Source organism: Rhipicephalus sanguineus, chromosome 10 (genome assembly GCF_013339695.2).
Source record: "Rhipicephalus sanguineus isolate Rsan-2018 chromosome 10, BIME_Rsan_1.4, whole genome shotgun sequence".
Classification (NCBI taxonomy): Eukaryota; Metazoa; Arthropoda; class Arachnida; order Ixodida; family Ixodidae; genus Rhipicephalus; species Rhipicephalus sanguineus.
In genome coordinates, this window is record NC_051185.1 from 57,814,746 (window position 1) to 57,821,473 (window position 6,728).

A 6,728-nucleotide genomic window follows, 5' to 3' on the forward strand; every position below is an offset into this window, starting at 1 on the left:
CACTTAAATCTAGTGATGGCACACTAACTCACTGACTGCCTGCCCTTTTTATTAGGAACACCTTAATAGTCTCCTTTTCAGTGTGGCTGCTTGCTCTCCTTAGAAATGTGGTTTGGCTGAAGTGTGGTGCTGATCGTCCCTTTTGCGTCATACCTATTTTTCTCAAGTAATGAACCAACTAGCTCAGCAACAAGACTTGTTGGGAATATACTCGTGTACAACTTTACAAGGCAGCCACATTTTCACCCTAAAGGCTGATGCATGCAAGCCTGCACAGATGGGAGAACACTCCAGAGTGATGTCATAAGATGAACAGCCGGTGACCCTACTGTCAGAGCATATCGCTGAATACATGAGTGAGACTGTTTGAAGTCGTGGAAGCAATTGGCAGCTGTGTTTCAGTCATCAGGGTAAGGCCTTTCCTGCGTTTTACGGTGAAAGCTGTTGTGAGATTGCAACAACAGCTGATTTTGGTGGCGTAGTTGTCCGCCGGTGTTCGTTAACGTTATTGCACAGAATGAGAAAGAAATCAAGGATTGAGTGAGATTTGAACTGAGGTCCTCTACGTGGGTGTCCAGTATTCTGCCACTGAGCCACGCCAGTGCTTGAAATTTCTTCACAGCAAGACCCTATACAGACATCATGTCAGGCAAGATGCAATATAGCACATGGCAGAAGAGTAAAATAACCAGGCGTAATTGCATAATGAGTGGGTGGCTGAATGTTTCCCACCCATTACAGAGTGCTCGGCCATAATTCTTTATCGTCATCAGCCACAGCATCAACAAAGTGCACATAATGCCTTAAAGATGTGTAGTGGGTACCTCGCTTCTGTGCAGGATGATGAATAATGTCACAGTAGATACTTCCCTACTTCGCAAAATTGGGATCATTTATGGCATAGTGGGTACCTTGCAAGTGCATTTGTAGTAGTAGCCCTAAAAGAGTTTCAATGGGCTCTAGAAAGGCCGCTCCTTCAGCTTTTGCTGTGACAGTGTTTGAGTGTTCTGCACAAGCCCGGCGTTTTTTTATTTCTTCAGAAGCACAGCGCAATTAAAACAGGACAAAAAAAAGAAACTCGCAAGAACATCACAAGACCCGACTAATGAGTGTTGTTAGTCAGTGCTTGTGATGTCATGCGGTTCTTCTTCCTGTGCTGGTTTATTTGTGCTACACTTTTCAAAACTTTTGAACGAAGTCACCCAAATGAAAGTCCTACTGCCTTCATAAGTTGTATCCAGTGCTGGGCAGTATCGAAGATACATGTATCTTAGATACTATCTTAGATACACTTTGGGTATCTTGTATCTGTATCGCGATACGTCTCGAAAGACGAGTATCTGTATCTGTATTTCCGATACATTCGATAATGTATCGTGTATTTTAAGATACAAGATACTTCCATCGCAACACAGCCGTGCGAAACAATCATCGCTGGCCAAACTCCGCTTCTCAAGCTGGTACTGGTGCCACTAAGCAATCTGAATAAGTCTAAGGGCAGTGACGTTATTTTTACGCCAGAGTCGTCCAGTGAGGGTAGATCAGGAAGACAAGCAAGCGGACGTCTACGCCCAGCCCACGTACCTTTTGTTTTCTCGATTTCTTTTCTTTTTAGTTGCTCCAATGCCGCTACACTTGCTCATAACCACTGTCCTGCGCCGCGTACTCCACTGCGTGCGGTGTCTATCGCGCAAATTCTGATGTTGTTACAGTGTCGTTATTGCAGATTCTTTTGCGTCTTGATCCGTAACGAAATGTGATGCGTGCAAGAATCGGGTTGCTTTGCGTCACGTGGATTTTACATATTAGCGATTTAAAAGATCTCGAGGATATAAGTTTGACTTGCATGCAATGAAATAACTTATATTTGCAAATAAGATTCTAACAACTTTAGCACCACAGGTACTGATGCTAGATCTAATAGAGCAAGCGTTTATCTAACAGAAAATATCTTGGCGTACGGTATTTTTCACTTCCATCTGCATTTATTCAAAGAATTTATGAAATCATAATTTGATTACTAGCACAAGGCACAAGTGCTTTCTTAGCTGTAAATTTGCGTCACATGCATTACCTAGGTCTCTGCACTGTTTTTTCCGGTGTGGTATCTGCAGTATGTCTTTTGTAACGCGCGCCCAAAAAAAGATTGCTGCTTTTATTCTTCTGTGTGCTTTATTTCTACTACTGTTTACACATTTACATGTTGCCAAGGCGATTTTGAAAACAAATATATTATTATGTGGGCGTTGCTTGAGTATACAGTACAAAATATTCTACTTACCGCTTAAGAAAATAGCGAAATTGAGTTTGCATTATAAAAATGAAGAGCCATCTTAAAGATGTTAGGAAGGGGATTCGAGAAATGTATTACTGAATGCTCCGTTTTACTCATGAGCGTCCCAACGAGCCGTTTCAGGCAATTTTCCATAGGCACTGAATTTCACATTGTCTCAACCAAGCCCTTAGCCGGGAGGGCGGGGCGGCTAAGGGCTTGGTTGGGATTGGGGGGGGGGGGGGGGGGGGGGGGGGGGAGTGGCCCGGGCCACTCCACCCCCACCCGAAATTTTGGTGAAGTAGGTGGTTATACCAAAAATAAATAATGAAAATAGGTGTTTTTCTCAAATAATCAAGGTTTTCAGCAAGTGCCCCCCAACCCCCGAAAAAAATTTTTGGCTATGAGCCTGGTCTCAACAGGTAAGTTGACGATAATTCGTGATCATAGCTGTTAAGGGCGCCGTCTGTATCGTGTTTCTGTACTCATTCAATGTGAATGTTTGATAAACAACCACCTCTCTATTTAACTTATATTTGTTGTCCGGTTTTAGGCCTTCTTAAATATTTTTCTTATTACTAATCGCTACGTAAAGCGAGCTATAAGCGGCAATAGCGCGAATAGCGGCGGTGTCCTGCGATGCTTCGTGCAGCTACGCAATACGTCTGAGACATTTCTGTGTTGCACATGTTCTCTCGTTCAAGAAAAATTGCTATAAACTTGCACGTTAGTGAGTATATCAACAAAGAATCCCTTACGCCAGCAGCTAAGGAGAACATGGACATTCATTGCAGGTTTACGTCATCTACATATACAACAGGGGTCTCAAACTCAGCTTATAGCCGGCGGGCCGCAGTCGCGAAATTTAGCTCCAAAGGCCCGGGGACAGTGAAGATGGTGGGGTCGGAGAGAGTTTAAACAAAAAGACGTTGCCATTTGAAAGGAGGCCTTTGACATATCTCATATATAGGTCATTTCTGAAGGGGATTTTGAGTCCGGATTCCAGAAACAACGATACGGATGTACATAACGAGTGAAATCTGGACGCGGATTGAAATATAGAGTTTTTGTTCCACGGCTATGTTTCAGCACATGGTGACCACGTGCTTCCCACGAAAGAAATGCTTGAGACCAGTCATGTCTGTGTAGCTCACTAACATACTTATTTAGAGAACAAAAACAAATGGAACGGAGACGGTCATGTGTGCCGGCCGGGCCGCTAGCAAACGGTCGCAAGCCCCGTATACACCATGCGTTCCCATTGCCACTCCCCCCCCCCCAGGAAGAAAAAAAGTCGCTATTAGCGTTTTTGCTGCTTTACACCTGTCCGGATATACGGTATTGTGCAAACTGTCTTTTACGGACAAGGTAAAAGTCCACACCGGTATTTGCGCCGTCGTGCGAAGGCTTCTTATTGACGTTATTGTGATTACATGGCAACCCCCTAGCTGGTCGGCAATCAATTACTCCCATCAATTACAAAAATGACAAGCAAGAACCGCTGTCAGCGAAGTGGATAAAGAGTTGTCCTGTGAACAAGCTAAAACAAGCCCCAATAAGTTGTTTTGGAAGGAAACTAATGTACTTTGAGCAAGAAGGGCAAATCTTTTGAGATACTAACAGACATTTCATGCAAGTGAAACTAAATAGGTCACACTTCAGAAATTTTCAAGTAGACATCTTTGTGTATAGGTGTTTGCTGCTACATTGTACGAATCTATAATAACAAATTTGAGAATGTATCGAAGTATCTTAAGATACAATTGCCAAGTATCGTATCGGATACAATTAGTGAGGCAGTATCTTGTATCTGTATCTCCAATACTTTTTGCCTGAGTATCTTGTATCGCATCGCGATACAATTTCAAAGTATCTTTGCCCAGCCCTGGTTGTATCTGACTGTACGTGGTTGCAGATGCTGTGGTGAAATATGCCACTAAAACAAAGAACTGAAGGAACAAACATATTACCAGAAAATGTAAGAAAAAGGATGCAAAGCTTTTTGGAGTTCATTATGGAGACCTAAAACATTCATTCATAATGTATGTATACCTTATAATGTATGTATGAATATGGCTAAGCATGTGGTATGTGCAAGTGATTGTGTATTCTTATCCCAAAACTGCAGCGAATTAAGAATTTTGTGCAGTACCATTTCACTGATGCATCGGATTGCATCACTAAGCACTTCAAGAACATGCACCCTTACGTTTTGCTTTAAAACTTAATTCATGTCTTTAATGACGTATACCTTGTTCCTGTGAATTATTAGCTTTAAGACTTTATTTGAGAGCCCACACCCATATTTTTCTGTTTTTTCCCTTAAGCAGCGAGTTTAGTTATGGTTTGCTTTAAGTGTTGGCACATGTTCCTTGGTAACCTTTTTTTTCTTAATATGAGTGCAGCTTGGTAATATCTTAACTGAGATGCTGTCAGAAGACCTATTTTTATGTCGAAAGTTGGAGGATGTACTTCATATTTGTAAGTACAGAGCACGTCAGTTGCTATTGTCCTAGCTATGCACAATCCATCTCTGTAATGTATAATTAAAGTGCAGCTTGATTTTACTGTGTTGAATATGTCTGGCCTTGCTTCACACCCTTAATCAAAGCTTTGAGCTTTGAGGCACAGCTAACAATGAGTGTTGCAGCAGTTGTTTCTTGATGCATTGTTATCGGGATGATGTGTTAGATTGACATTATTGTATTTTCACAGTATCTTCCAGTAAGGATATTTCAGTACCATTCATTATTTCACTGCATTATTATAATGAGATCATACTGGTGCAGAAGCGAGTTCACTGATGTTTAATACGACACAGTGTGCTCTTTTGCTGGTGTTTCCACTCCCCTAAATACTCGCATTGTATGTGTGTACAAAGTGTATGTTGTGTTGCATAAAGATGAAGCGCATCCCGAACATATTTTCTCGCAACTGCCAAATCGCTTTGAGAAGCATATGTGGGGAATTGAAGCATATTGTCTAGGGTGATGGGAGTTCTTAGGCACAAACCGTTTATGAAGTTTGTGGCTCGCACATTGGTGTTGACTGTGTCAGAATGCTTATACTTTATCTGATTAAGGCTCAGTGAGCCTAGAAACAGTGTTATCTTTCATGTAGGAAAACTGTGCACTGCGCTGTTTCTCTGCAACATTGTGAAGCTTCATTGGTTTCATTCATTTGACTTGCCTTGCTTGTAGTCGTGGTTGACAACCTTTGCAGTCTAGATTACAAGGCTGAGAACATTTTGGGGGTGGGGGGGGGGGGGGCACTATGGTTAAGCCTTTCTTACAGATCAAGCTTTCTTCATATACTTTAGGGGAATAAAATAGAGAAACCTTGTCAACTGCATATAAAAAAAATGTGCACTACACAACGGGGACGAAGAAGGTAGACTCACTTCATGTGTTCTGTTCCTAGTCCTTTGTTCACATGACCAGATGGACATTTTCTTTATGTGTAACCAACTCTCCCAAATTGTCACTTTGACTGTTGGCATTATGTTTTACCCATAAGAATTACTGTACCTAAGAATTTCGTAGATTGCAGCCATTTCTTTTGTAGAGGGCTATGAATTGTCAAAGGCATTGCAATAATCGTACCAACCTGGGATTTTCTCAAGATGTAGCTAAATAGTATCCTTGTGTTTACAGCCCATCAGATTATGAATCATAAGCAGGTGAAAACTGTAGCCATGAAGCCACCATAGCAGGTTTGGCAGTTGGGAGGGTTACAAGCTTCAACAATATGGCTAGTATGTTATTGCATAGTCTACATTATATAATCGATTGCATGTGCTGTACATTTCTGTATTTAAGCTGTATTAAAACAGATTAAAAAATACTTCTTTCATATAAAATGATGAAGGATGTTACAATTACATGTTTGTCCCGCTTTTACATGCTTAGTATGAGTGAAGAAAGACATGCATTGCCTTTTGCAGCAATACATCGTGTCGCTTGTTTTCAAAGGTGCTGAACTGGGGCGACCCGTCATGTAGATGATTAAGCACTTCATAGAGCACTTTATTCAACACAATGTTGGGATATGCATAAATGCACAAGCATGTAAGCATACACATTTTTATGTACAAAATGAATACAGCTGAATTCCAACATAAGCATAGGCTTCCAACATTTGGTTGTAAACTCAAAGAATCCTTGCCTCTTGTTTGCACTTGTGCAGGTGTCAAGCAAGTCATGTACATCATTTTTTTTCTACTGACATGGTGGCATATTTCACCACATCATGCGCAACCAACTAGCCCCAGCCCTTAAAGCCCAGCACTCGATGCCACAGAATGAGCAGCACACATTTGCTCAGCCTATTTGTGTTGTAGTACTACTTCACGTGAGAAACACCATCAGACAAACGTTTCCCGCCTTAGTGAGTCCGCATGTGGCGCTTGAGGCTGCTCCGCTGCGTAAAAGCCGTGGGGCAAAGGTGGCACTGGAAA